This window comes from Triticum urartu, chromosome 2 (assembly GCF_003073215.2).
Source record: "Triticum urartu cultivar G1812 chromosome 2, Tu2.1, whole genome shotgun sequence".
NCBI lineage: Eukaryota > Viridiplantae > Streptophyta > Magnoliopsida > Poales > Poaceae > Triticum > Triticum urartu.
Genome location: NC_053023.1, coordinates 63,682,267 through 63,700,836, shown reverse-complemented (window position 1 = coordinate 63,700,836; position 18,570 = coordinate 63,682,267). Strand labels below are relative to the sequence as shown.

The window sequence follows — 18,570 nt, the reverse complement described above, 5'->3', positions numbered from 1 at the left end:
GGGATTTATCTTTCTTCTGAACCAAGAGTACTGGGGCTCCCCAAGGTGATGAACTCCTTCGGATGTATCCTTTCTCCAATAACTCCTTGATTTGTTTCTTAATTTCCTCCAGATCATTCGCGGGCATCCGATAGGGTCTCTTGGATATTGGTCCTATTCCTGGTAACAGCTCTACCAAAAACTCAATATCTCTGTCCGGTGGCATGCCTGGTAACTCCTCTGGGAAAACATCCGGGTAATCCTTTACTACCGGCACTTCCTCCTGAACAACTCCCGTAAGGGCATTCACTTGGCTCCTTTTAGGCACATGCCTAGACACATACTTAATCCTTTTTCCCTCCGGGGTGGTGAGATATATCGACTTACTCGCACAGTCAATGCTTCCTCCATACTTTGACATCCAGTCCATACCCAATATTACACCCAATCCTTGCGACTCCAAGATAATTAGGTCGGACGGAAACACATGTGTGCCAATGGTTAAGGGTATCTGGTCACACCATCGGCTAGCCATATATTCTACTCCGGGTGAACTCACTAAAATAGGGGTCCTAAGGGTTTGGGTTGGTAGTTTAAACTTATCCACGAATCCCCTTGATATGTATGAATGCGATGCACCAGTATCGAAAAGAACAAGAGCGGTAAATGACTTAACAAAAACTTACCTATTACCGCGTCCGGCTGCTCTTCAACCTCCTCCACGTTAACGTGGTTCACTTGTCCTTTGTTGAATGGATTGGGCTTCTTCCCAGTGCTTCCATTTCCGTTTCCATTCCTTCCTTTGGGGCAATCATTGGCATAGTGCCCTGTCTTCCCACACTTAAAACAGGTAACCTGACTTAAGTCTCTTTTGGCGGGAGTGGACGGGTTGGAGCGGTTCTAATTGTTGTTAGCTCCGTTCCCATTCCCATTCTTAGCACCACTGTGGTTATGTGATCCTCCTCCAGTGTGGTTGTGACCTTCATGGTTATGAACAAGTCCTCCCGAGTTCGGGGTTAGGCGAGGCTTCTGCGGAGCTCCTGAGTTATACTTCCCTTGTCCATACTTTCTCTTGCGGCTCTCAATCTGCTGCTGTTTCCCTTCAATCATAAGAGCCTTATCTACCAACTCCTGGTAGTTGTTGAAGGTTTCTACCATCAACTGCATGCTCATCTCATCGTTCAGCCCTTCCATAAACTTCTCCTGCTTCGCGGCATCTGTGGCCACATCATTAGGGGCATAGCATGATAACTTGCTAAACTCATCCACGTACTGAGCCACAGTACGGTTCCCCTGGCGTAGGTTGCGAAACTCCCGCTTCTTCATCTGCATAGCTCCAGTTGAGACATGGGCGGTGCGGAAAGCTTGCTAAAACTGGTCCCAAGTGACATTGGCTACAAGAAACACTAGTAGAAAAAGGGTCAAACGTGAAGCACATTAGTACCGGTTTCTATTTGAGCCGGCACTAATGTATACATTAGTGCCGGTTCCAACGGCTAGCCGGACCGCTTTCATTAGTACCGGTTCGTGGCGAACCTTTAGTACCAGTTCGTGCCACGAACCGGTACTAATGAGAGTGGTGGCAGGATGTTGTCAGACTGGGGCCCCTCCAGCCCCTTTAGTACCAGTTCTTGGCACGAACCGGTACTAAAGGTCGTCCTACATAAACCCTTCGTCCACCCGAGCTCGCTCTGTTCTTCCCCTTTCCCCTCTCCTCTCTGTTCTTCCCCTCTTCCTCTCGAGCTCATCACACATTTTGCCCAAAATTTGTCAAGATTTGAAGGCCCCCATCCATTCAAATGATCACAAAGGTTAGCAACTTTGTCCTTTCATCTCTGATTGCTAGATTAGCTCTTGCAATGATTTATATAGTGATTAATTTGTGAGTTTAGTAATTTGGGAGGATATATATATATATGTGCTAGTATTTGATTTATATGCAATTTGAGGTCAAAAATAACACTTAGTTTGCATATGTAGGTGTGGTTTACTTAGTGCCTTCTAAATCTCCGTCGTAACCACCGTCGATCGCCCGCACCGTCCCGTCGCCGGCACCACCTTGTGGTGAGCCTCTTGTTCATGAAATTTTATATAAAAATTGATGTTTGTGTGATTTGGATATATAGTTACTCATATAATTATCTTACCCGTACGTTGTTTGTTATACATATAGTGCCATGGTTTTGATATCCGTCCCCGTCGGCCCTCGTCCTTGTTATGATTCGGATGTGGTATATATATTCTCTTTTAAAACTAGTTGCATTTCGTGTTTATGACAAATTATGCCCATCAAGTTGACATAGAAATTTTTTCTAGGAGGTATGTGAACCAGAAATTCCAACCGACCCTATTGTCGAGAGGTTAAATTTAGTTGAAAGAGAAAACGAGTACTTGAAAGAAAAATTGAAAAGAATTGAGGGGGAGAAGATGGAATTGGGGTTGCATGTTGCCGATGTCGTCGATGATCACAAGATCAAGATGGAGAAAATGCGCTTGAAGATTAGAAAGATTAGAAAATATGCCATCGATAGTGAGGCTTGGTATCATTATGCTGTTGGATCCATTGTTACCTTAGTTGCGATCTTGATCGTATTTGTTGTTGCATTTAAATGCTTTAGCTAGAGAGTTATTTGTTTGTTGCATTTAAGTGTTGTATGAACTTTATGTATGAACTTGTATTAATTTGGTCTATTCGGTGTTGTGTAATGAAGATGAGCCGGCAATGGATGTACGATGACCGATGCTCTCCCCAGTTCGTTGAGGGCGTGCATACTTTTCTGCTTGCGGCTGAGACAAACAAGCAGGCGGATGGTTTTATGCCTTGTCCATGTGCTCGCTGTAAGAATGGTCACAATTACTCTACGTCAAGAACCATTCACGTCCACCTGTTTAAGTCCGGTTTCATGCCCCACTATAATGTTTGGACCAAGCACGGAGAAAGAGGGGTTATGATGGAAGACAATGAAGAAGAAGAGGACGATGACAGCTATCCTGGCCATGGGTTCCCTGAATACGATGATACAACAATGGGGGAAGAAGCTGAGCCGGTAATGCGGGAAGAAGCTGAGCCGGCAATGCGGGAAGAAGCTGAAGAAGAGGCATCAGATGAGCCCGTTGATGATCTAGGTCGGGCCATTGCCGATGCAAAGAGAAACTGTGCAGGTGATTTGGACAAGAAGAAGTTGCAGCGCATGTTAGAGGATCACAAAAAATTGTTGTACCCGAATTGCGTAGGTGAAAAGAAAAAGCTGGGCACCACACTGGAATTGCTGCAATGGAAGGTAGAGAATGGTGTATCTGACAAGGGATTTGGAAAGTTGCTGGTAATGATAAAGGATATGCTTCCAAAGGACAACGAATTGCCCGAGAGTACGTACGAAGCAAAGAAGGTTGTCTGCCCTCTAGGGTTAGAGGTGCAGAAGATACATGCATGCCCTAATGATTGCATCCTCTACCGCAGTGAGTACGAGGATTTGAACACTTTCCCGGTATGTGGTGCATTGCGCTATAAGATCAGCCGCGATGACCCTGGTGATGTCGAGGGCGAGCGCCCCAGGAAGAAGATTCCTGCCAAGGTGATGTGGTATGCTCTTATAATACCACGGTTGAAACATTTGTTCCAAAACAAAGAGCATGCCAAGGCGATGCGATGGCACGGAGAAGACCGTAAGAAAGACGGAAAGTTGAGAGTACCCGCTGACGGGTCGCAGTGGAGAAAAATCGAAAGAAAGTACAGGAAGGAGTTTGCAGATGATGCAAGGAGCGTATGGTTTGGTCTAAGCGCAGATGGCATTAATCCTTTTGGGGAGCAGAGCAGCAACCATAGCACCTGGCCTGTGACTCTATGTTTGTGTAACCTTCCTCCTTGGTTGTGCATGAAGCGGAAGTTCATTATGATGCCAGTGCTCATCCAAGGCCCTAAGCAACCCGGCAACGACATTGATGTGTACCTAACGCCATTAGTTGAAGAACTCTTACAACTGTGGAATGGAACAGGTGTACGTGTGTGGGATGAGCACATGGGGGAAGAATTTGACCTAAAGGCGTTGCTGTTCATGACCATCAATGATTGGCCTGCTCTCAGTAACCTTTCAGGACAGACAAACAAGGGATACCGCGCATGCACGCACTGTTTGGATGATACCGACAATATATATTTGGCTAATTGTAAGAAGAATGTGTACCTGGGACATCGTCGATTTCTTCCGAGCAGGCATCCCGTAAGAAAGAAAGGCAAGCATTTCAAAGGTGAGGCGGATCACCGGATGAAGCCTCGCCACTGTACTGGTGCTGATGTACATGATATGGTCAAGGATTTGAAGGTGGTCTTTGGAAAGGGTCCTGGTGGACAACCTGTTCCGAATGACGCTGACGGACGCGCACCCATGTGGAAGAAGAAATCTATATTTTGGGACCTGCCCTATTGGAAAGACCTAGAGGTCCGCTCCGCAATCGACATGATGCACGTGACGAAGAATCTTTGTGTGACCCTGCTTGGCTTCTTGGGCGTGTATGGGAAGACAAAAGATACACCTGAGGCACGAGAGGACCAGCAACGTATGCATGGAAAAGACGGCATACATCAGGGTCATGCAAGCTACGCTCTTACCAAAGAAGAGAAGGAAATCTTCTTTGAATGCCTGCTCAGTATTAAGGTACCGTCTGGCTTCTCGTCGAATATAAAGGGAATAATAAACATGGCAGAGAAAAAGTTCCAGAACCTAAAGTCTCATGACTGCCACGTGATTATGACGCAACTGCTTCCGGTTGCATTGAGGGGGCTTCTACCGGAAAACGTTCGATTAGCCATTGTGAAGCTATGTGCATTTCTCAATGCAATCTCTCAGAAGGTAATCGATCCAGAAATCATACCAAGGTTAGAGAATGATTTGGTGCAATGTCTTGTCAGTTTCGAGTTGGTGTTCCCACCATCCTTCTTCAACATCATGACGCACGTCCTAGTTCACCTATGTGAAGAGATTAACGTTTTGGGTCCTGTATTTCTACACAATATGTTCCCCTTTGAGAGGTTCATGGGAGTCTTAAAGAAATATGTTCATAACCGTGCTAGGCCAGAAGGAAGCATATCCAAGGGCCGTCAAAATGAGGAGGTCATTGAGTTTTGTATTGACTTTATTCCTGACCTTAAGCCGATTGGTGTTCCTGAATCGCGGCATAAGGGCAGACTGGATGGAAAAGGCACGCTAGGAGGGGAACAAATAATATGTATGGACGGACATTCTCTCACTGAAGCACACTACACAGTTCTACAAAATTCCGCCTTGGTGGCTCCGTATATGGATGAACACAAGAATTTGCTACGCTCCAAACACCTGGAGCGGTCTGATGACTGGATTACACGTGAACAAACCAGGAGTTTCGCCAGCTAGTTGCAGACACGTACCATGCATGACACCTCTATTGAAGATGACCTGTACTTGCTGTCCCAGTTACCATCTTCGAATATAATGACTTTCAAAGGGTACGAGATAAATGGTAATACATTTTACACGATCGCCCAAGATAAGAAGAGCACCAACCAAAACAGTGGTGTCCGCTTTGATGCAAAAACCAAGACAGGAAAGGAAACATATTATGGTTATATACAGGACATATGGGAACTTGACTATCGACGTGGTTTGAAGGTCCCTTTGTTTCGGTGCAAATGGGTCAATATGACACAAGGCGGGGTAACAGAAGACCCGCAGTACGGAATGACAACAGTGGATCTCAACAATCTTGCGTATGCAGACGAACCATTCGTCCTAGCCAATGATGTGGCACAGGTTTTCTATGTGAAGGACATGTCTACCAAGCCAAGAAAAAGAAAAGATAAGGAAGCGAATGCATCGTACGATGAGCCAAAGCGGCACATAGTTCTTTCTGGGAAGAGAAACATCGTGGGAGTGGATGACAAGACAGACAAGTCAGAAGATTATGAAAAGTTTGATGAAATTGCTCCATTCACAGTGAATATTGACCCGAGCATCCATTAAATGATGAAGATTTTCCATGGTTACGGCGCAAAGGGACACACGCGAAGAAAAAGTTTCACACCCAAAGATCTGGGATGTGATCGGCTTCACTATCATCACTTTCTTCTATGTTTCACACCCAGAAGGGAATCTCTGTAATAGTTAGGGTAGTTAATTATGTGTTTTGGCATTTGAAACGCGAAGAAATTTTATGTGCAAACAAATTCTTTCATGCCTTTACTGATTTTTAAAGTTAAGTTATTCACAAACTAGTGATTCACACTAATTTCAAATAATTCAAAATTTAAACTATTCAAATTTGAAAACTACGGGCACTAACAGAAAGTTTGTAATTTTTTGTACCTAAAGCAAAAATATTCACAAAGAAACTCTAAATACACAAAAATAAACTCAAAAATAAATAAAGCAAAAAAACTAAAAAAAGCCCGCCTACTAGGCCAGAGCGGCCTGCATACGACTAGAAACCCAACCTGTTGTTGGGCCAGGATGCAGGCCCGCAAAGGCCCAGTAGGCCAACAGGGCAGCACAGAACATGTAGGCCCAGTAGGCCTGCTTTGGAGAGGAGCTCGAGAGAGCTACCGCACGGGGGTTTATAAACCAGTGCGGTCGCCCCTCGGCTAGCGATGTGGGACTAAACTTGCGCATCGCACCTGCGCCAGCGCACCCCCTTTAGTACCGGTTCGTGGCACCAACCGGTACTAAAGGGGGGCCTTTAGTACCGGTTGGAGCCACCAACCGGTACTAAAGGGGGTGCGGTTCCCGCCGCTTGGCCTGGCCAAAACAGGCCTTTAGTACCGGTTGGTGGCTCCAACCGGTACTAAAGGTGCCTTCTATATATACAACACTTACGAAAATTTCATTCTCCCTCTGTTTCTTCCTCTGTTTCCCCATTGAAGCACCGCCCGCGCGCCCCGATCGATCGACGCCGTCGCCGTCGCCGCCCCTGTCCGCGTCGCCGCCCCCGTCCCCGTTGCCGCCCCCATCCCCGTCGCCGCCCCGTCCCCATCGCCGCCCTCGTCTCCATCGCCGCCCTGGGCCCGTCCCCGTCGCGCCGTCCCCGTGTCGCCGCCCCCGCGTCACGCCCCGGCCCGTCGCCGCCCCCGGCCATCGCCTCGCCGTCGCCCCGCTGTGAGCTCTCCCCCTCTAACCCCTCTCCCTCGCCCCCGGCGGCACCCATTGGCGCCGCCCCTCCCCGAGCCCATACACACACACACAAGCATGATGAACACACACACACGTACATATGTATGAATTAATGCATGTATATATTAGTATATACGTATTTTGTATGTTTAATTAGTTTAGATTTTTTAGATTATTATTTTTTCACTAGTATATATGTATGAATGCATGTTAGATGGATATAATTAGTGTTTAATTATTATGGAAATTTTTTATATAATGTTGTTTTTCAGTTTTTTAATGGATGTATAAAAGTTGTGTTTTTTGTTTTTAGTGTTAGATGCTTAATTAGTATGAAATAGCATATAGAATTTTGACATATGCAATGATAGCATAATTAGTGTTATATAGAAATGTTAGAAATTTTAGTTATCAAAATCCAATCATTAAAAAAATGTTACTTTTTGCAGGCATATAGCTAGTATTTGTTCTCGATGATGCCCGGCCCGCATCCTCGTCGTTGACCTGTCCGCGACGACGTCCGACTGACCCATGTCCAGGACTGGGCTCCGCCGGGCTGGCACTGGGAGGTGCTGCCTGGAGGGGCGCGCCTCTTGATGAGGAACCCGGCCCCGAGTCCCGTCGTCGACCCTGATCTCATTTGGTGGCGTTCACGTGGGCCAGTCTCGGTGCGGAGGGAGCCGGCCCCGCCGGAGGTGGTACGTCACCGTGTCAGGGAGGAGGACGAGCACGTCCATCGCTACATGGTTGCGTTAGAGGGCGGCAGGTTCTCCAATACCTGGCAGTTTCTTCAGGGATCTCACTTCAGCTATGATCCTGTGAGGGTTCCTTCTCTTTGGGTGTCCACCGCCCGCGTCGCAGGAACCGCGAGTGTCCTAGATTCTTCTGTAGTATTCGATCTTTATTAGCTACCTAACCAGTGATGTACTCGATATATAATATTCAAGACGATGTATTCGAGATTATATATTATTCGAGACGATGTATTCGAGATTATATCTATTATTCGAGACGGTGTATTCGAGATTATATCTATTATTCGAGACGATGTATTCGAGATTATATCTATTATTCGAGACGATGTATTCGAGATTATATCTATTATTCGAGATGATGTAATTCAAATACTAAATTGTTTTATATTTCTTTTGGCATAGTTAAATAAAAGCTATGGCGGACAATACCGATAGAGAGGAGAACAAACCATGTTTGATATAATACGCGGGCCAGATGATGAACAGAATGAAGAAGATTATGACGGCTCTGAATTTCTAAACAACAGCGGAGAGGGTGATATGATATTCGATCGCGACAACCGAATTGATGAAGTCATGAACTACGATTATGACAACACCGGAGAGGTATATATATTTATATAAGCAGGCATCTGGTGATCATCACATGTTTTAAATGAGTTGAAGATATATTAACGAATCGATCTTTCTTCTTTCAGCCATCCGGATCGAGCAAATCTTCAGGCAACAGGACGAAACGAGGCCCGAACAAAAAGTTGAAGGAGGGCGTAAAGTATAATATCGAGGCAATCAAACCTAATGGCGAACCATTAATGCCTAAGAAGATTGCGGACAAGTTCGTTCGTCAGTGCGGAGTTCTTGTGAAGGACCAACTCCCGATATCCCTTCAAGAATGGAGAGAGCCAGCAAAGCCATGTCCAGATCTTACTTTTGTCAACGATAGACAAAAAAGTCTGCTTTGGGATACTCTCATGGAACATTTCACCCTACCAGATCATTTCACAGAAGCAGATGTGCAGAAAGTCAAGGACGCTGCTCTTAGGAAGATGGCGGTTGCATTCAAGAACCACAAGAATCGTGAATGGGACAAGTACGTCAAGGGAGGAAGGAAGACTCCAGTATTCGAGGGAACACTAGAGAATCAAAGTGCTCATTGGGACAATTTCGTGAAATTCAAGGATTCGGAATTATCTAAGGAACGGTGAAGAATAAACAAGGCCAATGCCGCAAAAAAGGATAAGTTCCATAAGCTGGGGCCAGGTGGCTATGCGGTGGGAATGCCTAAGTGGGATAAGTCTGAGAAAGAGATGCTGGATGCAGGTGTCACTCCAGAAACATTGAGCTGGCCCCCCAGGTGCAAGACTTGGTTCTATGCGCATGGGGGGGGAGTTGGACCCGAAGACAGGCAAAGTTTCCAAGAAGGCATGTCTGGACGGAGCCGAAGATAAGCTACTTGTTGCAATAGAAGAGGCTCGATCCGGGTTGTTCGAGCCCAACAGAGAGAACGACGAGCTTACACGTGCCCTGGGAAATCCTGAACACCCGGGAAGAACACGAGGCATGGGCGCTATTCCGTGGTATGAGGGGTTTTCGGACTGGAACGCCGACTACAGAACCCGTGCGAGAAAGAAGATTGCGGAGGAGAAGAAGAGGAAGATGGAGGAGGAGCAGAGGAAGCTCGACTATGAACGCCTTCAAGGCCTAGAATCAGCGCACGTGGACTTGGCAATCAAATTCCAGCGGCAGCAGGAGTTGATCGACTCACTTAGCCAGCAAAGGGGGTCTCAGCAGCTGCAGCAGCTAGGGGATGATCCAACATTGGATACCACCGCCCCATCCATGCCGAGAAGCAGCGTGGGTTCCGCCCCGTTTGACGCAATGCTGGATAGATACCCCGTGGATGACATCACGGAGAACACTAACTGCGAGCTACACTTCAAAATTAAGAACATATCCTTGAAGGTGGCGGACGGCGTTGCTTATACAAATTCCCCCGATGCAACCTTCCATTGCAACCCGATTCCAGCAGGCTATGCTCGTGTCGTGGTTGATGAGGTGGTGGACCAATATTCGGGGCTAGAGCTTGACATTCCTGGAGGTGACGAGGAGCACACACTCGGAGATGCCAAACATCGTATCATCCTATGGAGAAAGGATTGCATCATCTTTCGAAGGCCACCGACACCGCGTCACCCGACTCCTCGTCGAAGTCCGCCACCGAGTCAGCAGACTCCCGCTCCTCCAAGTCCACCAACGCGTGAGGCCACTCCTCCTCCTCCAAGTCCGGCAAAGTGTCAGGCCACTCCTCCTCCAAGTCCGACACAGCGTCAGACGTCCACTCCTCCTCCAAGTCCGGCACAACCTCAGGCCACTGCAAGTCCGGCACAGCTTCAGGCCACTCCTCCTCGTCCAACTCAGCCCCGTCAGCCGTCTCCGCCGCCTCAGCAATCGCAGAAGAGACACCCCGCAGCTATGGTGCGTAGCGGTACGAGTCGAGGTCATAGTACAGGAAGTACAGGCGGAGGCAAGCGATATAAATATGGTCCAAACCTCACTACTCCTCTTCCTGAGAGGGCTTATGACAGGACCGAGGAGCAAACCAATGCCATAGTGCGGGCAGAAGTCGACGCCCATTTTGGACCGAAACCGCCACCGCCGCCAAGGGAGAAAGTGCCTGTGGAAGTAGTTGACCACTTCATTCGTATGGCTCAACCACCAGCTCCTAAGCCTGTTGACACAGACTATGAGCGCCACATCAGGAAGTTACATCGACAACGTCTACAGAAGGAGGCGAGCTCGAGCTCGAGCAAACAACAAGCAGTTGTCAAAAATGTGGGAAAACCATTGCCCAGCTGGGAGAACAGGCGACGCAATCGATCCCCCCGCTTGTTGTGCCGCGAACAACACGTGACAGTACGCGCGCCCAATATTATTGTGGGCAAACAGTTTACGTTCCCGAGGTGGGCGATGTGGTAATAACCCAGGAGCATATAATGCTGGCTGAAACTCTCAACATCACTGTTGGACAACTCCTCGAGATCGAGGACATGCCTGTGCTTACAGAGGAGGAAATAAAATGGAAATATGCCCGGGGCCAACCTTTGGTCAAGCCAGAAGAGGTCAAGAAGCTCCCAACGAGAATGTATGAATTGCATCAATGGTACATGGACATTACCAAGAGATCCGATCGAGAGTCCCTCATGGTGCAAGTCAATAAGGATCATTACTACCATGAGAAACCTGTGACCGTTGAGTATTCTGAACTGTTTCAGTTATACAATCAAGACGCACTCGACAAATCTATCGTCAGTTGCTATTGTCTGTAAGTGATTTCTTTCTGTAATTTAAGTCTCAAGCTAGCTGTAGTGATCCTTTTGATCAATCATTACCTGTAATTATCCTCACTATATTCTTTTCTGTGGTATTATGCAGGATGAAGATGTATGAAATGAGAAAAGGTGGACGCTATGGCATTGGGTTCATTGACCCAAACACCATTAATGAATACACATGGAAAATAAACAAGCATCATGAAAAGCAGGTAGAGGACAGCATGCTAGAGTTCTTGAAGCGCCTCAAATACAATGAAGATATACTACTTCCTTACAACTTCCAGTGAGTCACACTTTCTTGTACTACAAATTCTCTGTTTTTGCCTACTAGCTAGCTACATGTTTTTGCTTACATATGCCCGCTTAATTAAGACATGCAAACATGTGTGCATGCAGATTTCACTGGATCTTGTGTATCATTAAAGTTGACGCCGGAATAGTTCAAATACTGGACTCACTACTCAAAGCAAATAGTGACTATAACATCTTGTTTGGGATAGTCAACAGGTAATTTCAATCATTATTAACTATATATCTCAGCCTATTTAGTTCATCATTTCATGAAATGAACTATTTAATAACCCCTTTATTCATTTTCTTTGTCGGCGGGCAGGGCTTGGGCAAGGTTCATCAGCGTCACCGAAGGCGGATGGAAACGACAGCTGAAATGGTTTCGACCCAAGGTAAGTAATTAAGTAGTACTAGCTAGCTAGCTAGCTGCCATCTCTTTAATTATCATGCTTGATTAATTATTATCTGATCAAATTAAATTCCATTCTCGTAATAAAGGCCTTGAAGCAGGCGTAGGGGACTGATCTGTGTGCATTTTGCGTTTGCGAGAACATTCGCATGATGGCGTCCGAAAGGAGCAGATCTCAAAGACAGGAATGGGTACGCTTGTCAGAACACTATTCACAATTTTTACACCATTATCGATATCTAGTCACACAACTAATACACATGCATATTGATCTCCTTCTTAACAGTTCAAAGAGGTGCGGGACAAGCTCCTAGAAACGGAGCGCGTAGAAGCACTTCAAGAGGAAATAGCGGGATTTTTGCTCGACCAGGTCATAAATCCGAAGGGAGAATACTATTACCCGCTACCGCCCGCATCGACCAGGTCATGAACCACTTCCAATTGTCAACGTGCTCCGAAGGCACCAATTAGGCTAATGCCACTGGCTCCGAAGGCAACATGCATATGTAGGAGAAATTGTATATAGCTATACATGTGTGTATGTGTGAATTAATATGGTGGTTTGTGAGACATTGATGATATATATATGATTGGTTCTACTAGAAATTCTATTTATATATATATATATATGCATAACGTGTACAATGTGTAGTATCGTAAAATACCAGCAAACGAAAAAGAATTAAAATGGAAAACACAAAATTAAATGAAAAAGAAATCATAAAACCAAAAACCCCCCAAACATTTTAGTACCGGTTGGTGTTACCAACCGGTACTAAAGGGCTCCCGGCCCCCGGAGCTGGCTCGTGCCACGTGGTTGCCCTTTAGCACCGGTTCGTGCTGAACTGGTACTAAAGGGGGGGGGGCCTTTAGTGACCACACTTTAGTGCCGGTTATGGAACCGGCACTAAAGGGCCTTACGAACCGGTGCTATTGCCCGGTTCTGCACTAGTGAAAAGTGGCTGTGTAATTCTCCCACCATGAGGCTGCTAGTCCATCCAATTGATGTGCGGCAAAGCGCACCTTCTCAGCATCTATGCAACCTGCGGTGTTCAACTCCCTCCCAATTCGGCGTAGCCAATCATCAGCAACAATAGGCTCGGTGCTACTGGAAAACACCGGCGGCTGTAACCTTAGAAAACGGGCTAGGTTGTCCACTGGCGGTGGGTTGTTGTTGTTGTTGCCCTGATTCTGAACTAGCAATTGCATCAAGGCATTCTGCTGCTGGATCAACTGGGTGAGCTCCGGCAGAAAGGCAAAACCGGTGTCACGTCTCGGAGGCATCTGATGGGTTTAGATGGAAGAGATTAGAATAGAAAAGGGGTCTAATGAGAAAGCACTACCCATATGCACATAAGACAAACACAATCATTTCACTCAATCAATCAAGCAAGGGCATACAAACGGTCTAGAACTATCGCAAAAGTGCTCACTACTACTATATACATGGGGGAAATACTACTAATGGTTGGTGGTCATCTAGAAATTTTGATCGATGGAAGACTCCATGATGTCTGCTCTAGCTTCGTCTTCAAAGTCATCATCACTAGGGTCGGAGTCGGTGTCGTCGATGATGATGTAGTCCTCGGGGCGTATTTCCTTGGGTTCTTCTTCTTCTATTGGTGCTGGTCCTCCCATGAATACTCCGATCTTCTTGACTAAGTCGTCATTCTTCTCCAGTAGTGTCTTGATTTCCTCCTCATATCTATCGCGGGTAAACTTGAGTTCTTCCTCCAGCTCAATGATCCTAGTCTTCGCCTTCTTCAAGTCCATCATGTCCACACACATCTGGTTCTCCTGACGTCGAATGTGCTGGTTTAACTCCTGGATGAAAGCTGCAATGGATCTATCCTTCTTAGTGCTGATTACTTCCCATTGCTCGTCTCGGTGCCCACATATTTGGTAGATAGTGTCCTTAAGCTCCCTGTTGTAAACTTCTCCAATGCGTCCCATGGTGATGTGAGCTGCCATAATCTTTCTTAAACTCCAGGTTGGTGCGTCGAAGGAAAATTCTATGGGTTTAGAAGTTGGCGAGAACGTCCTTCCTGGAACTTGTACTTGAATCATCCAGCGCTCCTCTTCAGGTAAAGTGGCGTTGTACGTCCCGGTGAAGCTTGGTATTCCAATGTTCAAGTACCTAGTGACTTCCTTCAAATGGCGTCCAAAAGGTGTGTCTTCATCCGGTTGTGCAAACTTGTTCTTCATCTCCGTCATCCTAAAGAGTAGAAAATGGAGAGGAGTCAGAAATGAGAAGAGAAGTGTGACCTAGGGTTTATCTTAGGGGTCGTGTCCTACACTCAGCGTGTGCTCTGATACCATCTTGTAGCGACCCGACCTCAGATGGTCAAGTCTCTGTGCTTTAGTGTCATCCCTGGATCGGTAATGCTGACACACACAGTACTCGTAGGATTTATAACAGAGTATCAATCACACACTATTACATCGAATGTCTCCAAAGAGAACTTATTACAATAACATGGCTTAAGGCCATCTAATGCGATAACAGCGGAAGGCTTGGAAGATAAGGTGAGTCCATCAACTCCAACGGCATAGCTGAGCTGCACGACAACGACCTAACGAACCTTACTTCTCGTCTAAAAAGTCTGCAACATGATACGTTGCAGGCCGAAAATGGGTCAGCACATGGAATATGCTGGCAATATAACACAGTAGAGCAGAAACAGAATAATGCTATCACTACATGCATATATGGCTGGTGGAAAGCTCTATGGTTATAGTTTTTGCGAAAAGCCAATTTTTCCCTACAACAAAGGAATAGATTTTTATTTAACTATCATGGTGGTTGAAACATCATTGAGAAGGTACCCCCAACTCAATCACAATTAAAGTGATTAACAACCCAACAATATTAATTAAACATGGTGAGATACATGTGATAACCCAAGTACTAGATACTCAAGAATTGTCCATAACCGGGGACACGGCTAACCATGATTAGATTGTACACTCTACAGAGGTTTGCGCACTTTTCTCCACAAGACTCGATCGCCTCCATTGGATTTCTCGCACTGCAGGGTGTTTGAGAAATGGATGACCGAGACACAGTCTTTCAGAAACGTTAACTCTCTACTCCGGGTAGACCATACCAAACCTATAAAACCCACTACCTGCTGATCTACCTCTTCAAGAGCTTCACGTAACTTACTCAACTATGCTAGAGCCCATAATAGCTTGTGGCTGCACACGGAAGTTTCTAGCATGAATCATCTCAGTTCCCTTTGAGCCTGGGTGGCGGTCCATAGGAAGATCACACGGGTACCCCGGGATTTCCAAAAAATTACAGACAACACTGGGTTCCCCAGGTGCCTCAATCCACCCAGTTGTTTGATTAAGTTGCCACCTTAAGTTGAACCATTAATTAACAATCTCACATCTGTCATGAATTTCACTCAAACCCAAACCACGTCTACGAGCATAGCATAGCAATATAAGCAATACGTAGAAGTAACTCCCAAGGGTTTGAATATAACAGGGCAATAGGTTCTACCTCAGCAACTACTTCCCAACCCACAAGTTAATGACATCCTAATCATGCAATGTTTGAGGATTGGAACTAATGCATAAAAACTGGGTAATAATGGGATATGATCAAGGTGTTACTTGCCTTGCTGACGATCCGCGAATCCTAGAGACTCGTAGTAACACGCTTCGCACTCCGGGAATTCTATCGCAAGAAAACAATAACGTACATAAGTAACAAGCAACGATGCACAAGCAAAACTCAAATAAGAGAGGTTGACCAGAAAGTTCAACTTAAGAACTCCGGTACGCAAAAAGAATCAAATCAAACGAAGCAACGAAAGTCAAACGACGAAAGAAAGAAGCTTCGTTTACTAATCTGAAACTAGGTCAAATTTTACAGTAACAAAAACTTGTTTGAGTTGGTTAAACGGAAAGAGGGTTTCGAGACGAAACTCCAGGCACTTGAATCGCCTGATTCCGATAAACGAGCAAAAAGATAAACAGAAACTAAGATTGGATCAGAAATCGCGATCAGAAAAATTGCGGAATAAATCCGAGAAAAAGAAAAACGATGAACAAATTAACGAACGAACGTTCGTTATCTGGACCTAAACGAAGAACGCGTTCGTTAAAATGAACGAACGAGCGAACACTCGCTAAAAAAATAAACCAGAGAAAAACCGATCTAAAAAACGAAAACTAGGGTTTTGAAAAAGAAAAAAAAAACGAACGGTTTTTTTTAGAAAAACCAGCGGTTGGAACCGGCGGCTACCTCCGGCGAGGGCTTGGGCGGCGGGGCGGTAGGGTGCGGCGGCGGCGCGGGTGGCGGGCGGCGGGAGGCGCGGCGCGGCTCGGGGCGGGGTGCGGTGGCGGTGGTGGTGTGGTGGTGTGGGGGCCGGGGCGGCGCGTATATATAGGAGGGGGGCGGCGACTTGGAGTAGGGGGCAAGGCGCGGCGGCGGAGGCGGAGTCCGGCTCGGACTCTGTCCGAGGTGGCGGCGGTGGCGGCGCTCGCGCGCGGGGAGGCGGCGGCGGCGGCCTGGCGCAGCTGGGCCTTAGGCCTAGTCCGCACGGGAACCCTTTTTTTTTAAACTTCGCCGACCGAAATAAAATCCTAAAAAAACCTAAAAATACCAAAACAAATTTTCACCGTCTAATAAAATATTTAGGACGAGTTGAACATTTTCTTGGCCCTAAAATGCAATTTTGAAAACGTGTAATTTTTCTAATGCAAATAGAATCTGAATAAAACCAAATAAAATCCAATAAATGATTTTAATATTTTTCCTCTAATATTTTAATTATCTTGGAGAAGTCCTATTATCTCCACTCATTTGATTTAATATGAAATATTTTTCGGAGAGAAAAATTATAAAATCAAAATCCTCGTTTCATTATTTGATAAAAAATCAAATATGAAAACCGGAAAATCCCCAACTCTCTCTCCATAGGTCCTTGAGTTGCTTAGGATTTCGAGCATTGCGGAATGGAAATGCAACAAATCATGATATGCATGGATGATCTATGTATAACATTACAAATCGAAAATTTGGGATGTTACATACTACTTCGTCCCTCTTGCTGGATCGAGAAGGCGAGGACGTCACCGAGCCGAACGTGTGCAGAACTCGGAGGTGTCGTGCTTTCGGTATTTGGATCGGTCGGATCGTGAAGACGTACAACTACATCAACCGCGTTGATATAACGCTTCCGCGAACGGTCTACGAGGGTACGTAGACAACACTCTCCCATCTCATTGCTATGCATCACTACGATCTTGCGTGTGCGTAAGAAATTTTGAAATTACTACATTTCCCAACAATACTAGCTTTCCATTGATGATATCTCCGTATGAATCTGATTGGTCAAATGGCAACTTGTTTTACCAAAGAAATCAGTGTTAAATGCAAATACTTTAGGAAAGCTAACATCTATCAAAAAGCCGAGCAACCAAACTTTTTTGTAGGTCTAACTGGGATGTACGAAAAAATAGTTTGGTATAAAGTTATCAACACCAAAAGGGTTACTCGGTTGCATGTATAAATGATCACGACACAAATAAAAAACTCGCAAGTTATCAGGATTCATGAAACTAGAAACAGCATGCTCATAAAAACATATAACGTGGCACCAATAGGTGAACAGAGAAGAGGGCGAGTATATACCTCAACAACACAACCACATAACCCTCTACTTCATCTTCATCCTCCACTGCCTCATTATCATACTGGGTAAGGTGACGAAACAACATGTTGCAATACCACCCATTAACCACACATCCCTCACTATTGAACCAATCCGTTCCCTCTGACATCCTTCCACACCCAACAGACCCACCACCTTATCATAATCAATTGCGAGCAGCATGAAGGCGGCCGAAACGGGACTCCAATCATGGCAGGGTCCTTGAGCATCGACAAAAAAGAAAAATCAGTGCGAGATCATATTATATGCTCTAAAGATAGACAGGCGCAGAGGCATTTCCATATATACGGTAGCCTCTTATGAATTCAGGAAAACAATGGATCTCAATTTCTAATTTGGAATTGGCAGCTTAATTTAAACCGCACACATGTAAAATCGGTCGGTTATTTATTTATTTTCGAAGCAGATCGGGTCATACATAGTTACATACATATTCTAAGGCGCAAGGGGAGTTCTTCCGCGATACCTTGTTGGCGTCGGTGGTGTCGTACGGGGAGCGCAAGGAGCGCGAGGAGCGCGCGCCGACGAGAAACGTGGAAGCGGGGGTGAGACACAGAATGATGTAAGCGCAGACCCAGGACGCAGACCAGAGCGCGGGGGGAACCTCGAGCTTACCCAGGGCAAGACGCGCGATGACCAAGGCGAGGTACACTGCGCAGAGGACCCAAAGCAGCCCGCAATGCAGGAAGATGAGCACGTCGAACCTGGCGAGGAACAAACGCCTGTGCTCCGACGCCGGCATCTCCGGCTCGGGGACGGTCATGGGGGGCGAAACCCTAGAGTTGCTCTAACCATTCAACCTCAAATTGGTTCATTCATGCTTTTTTTTTGAGGGATTGGTTCGCCCATGCTCTATTAGTAGGTATAGACTGGGCTGGATGTGACCCGATTTGTGGACTGGGTCGGTGTGAGTGCGAAGCGGTCGGGCCCAAACCTGCCGTGCTTCGTGGGCCGGCCCAAACACGGCACATGCTCCGT

At 46.1% G+C, this 18,570-nt stretch overlaps 1 long non-coding RNA gene across 1 annotated transcript in view; it reads right to left on the bottom strand.

The window, feature by feature from the left end:
- LOC125541033 overlaps positions 1-18,354 on the bottom strand; it is a 60,886-nt gene extending 42,532 nt beyond the window's left edge. The window contains exons 1-2 of the long non-coding RNA XR_007297429.1: positions 18,059-18,354; positions 17,553-17,792 (exon numbers count right to left, since the gene is read on the bottom strand). This is a non-coding gene — a long non-coding RNA (uncharacterized LOC125541033). The remainder of the gene's footprint in view (positions 1-17,552; positions 17,793-18,058) is intronic.
- Between the last annotated feature and the right edge of the window lie 216 nt (positions 18,355-18,570).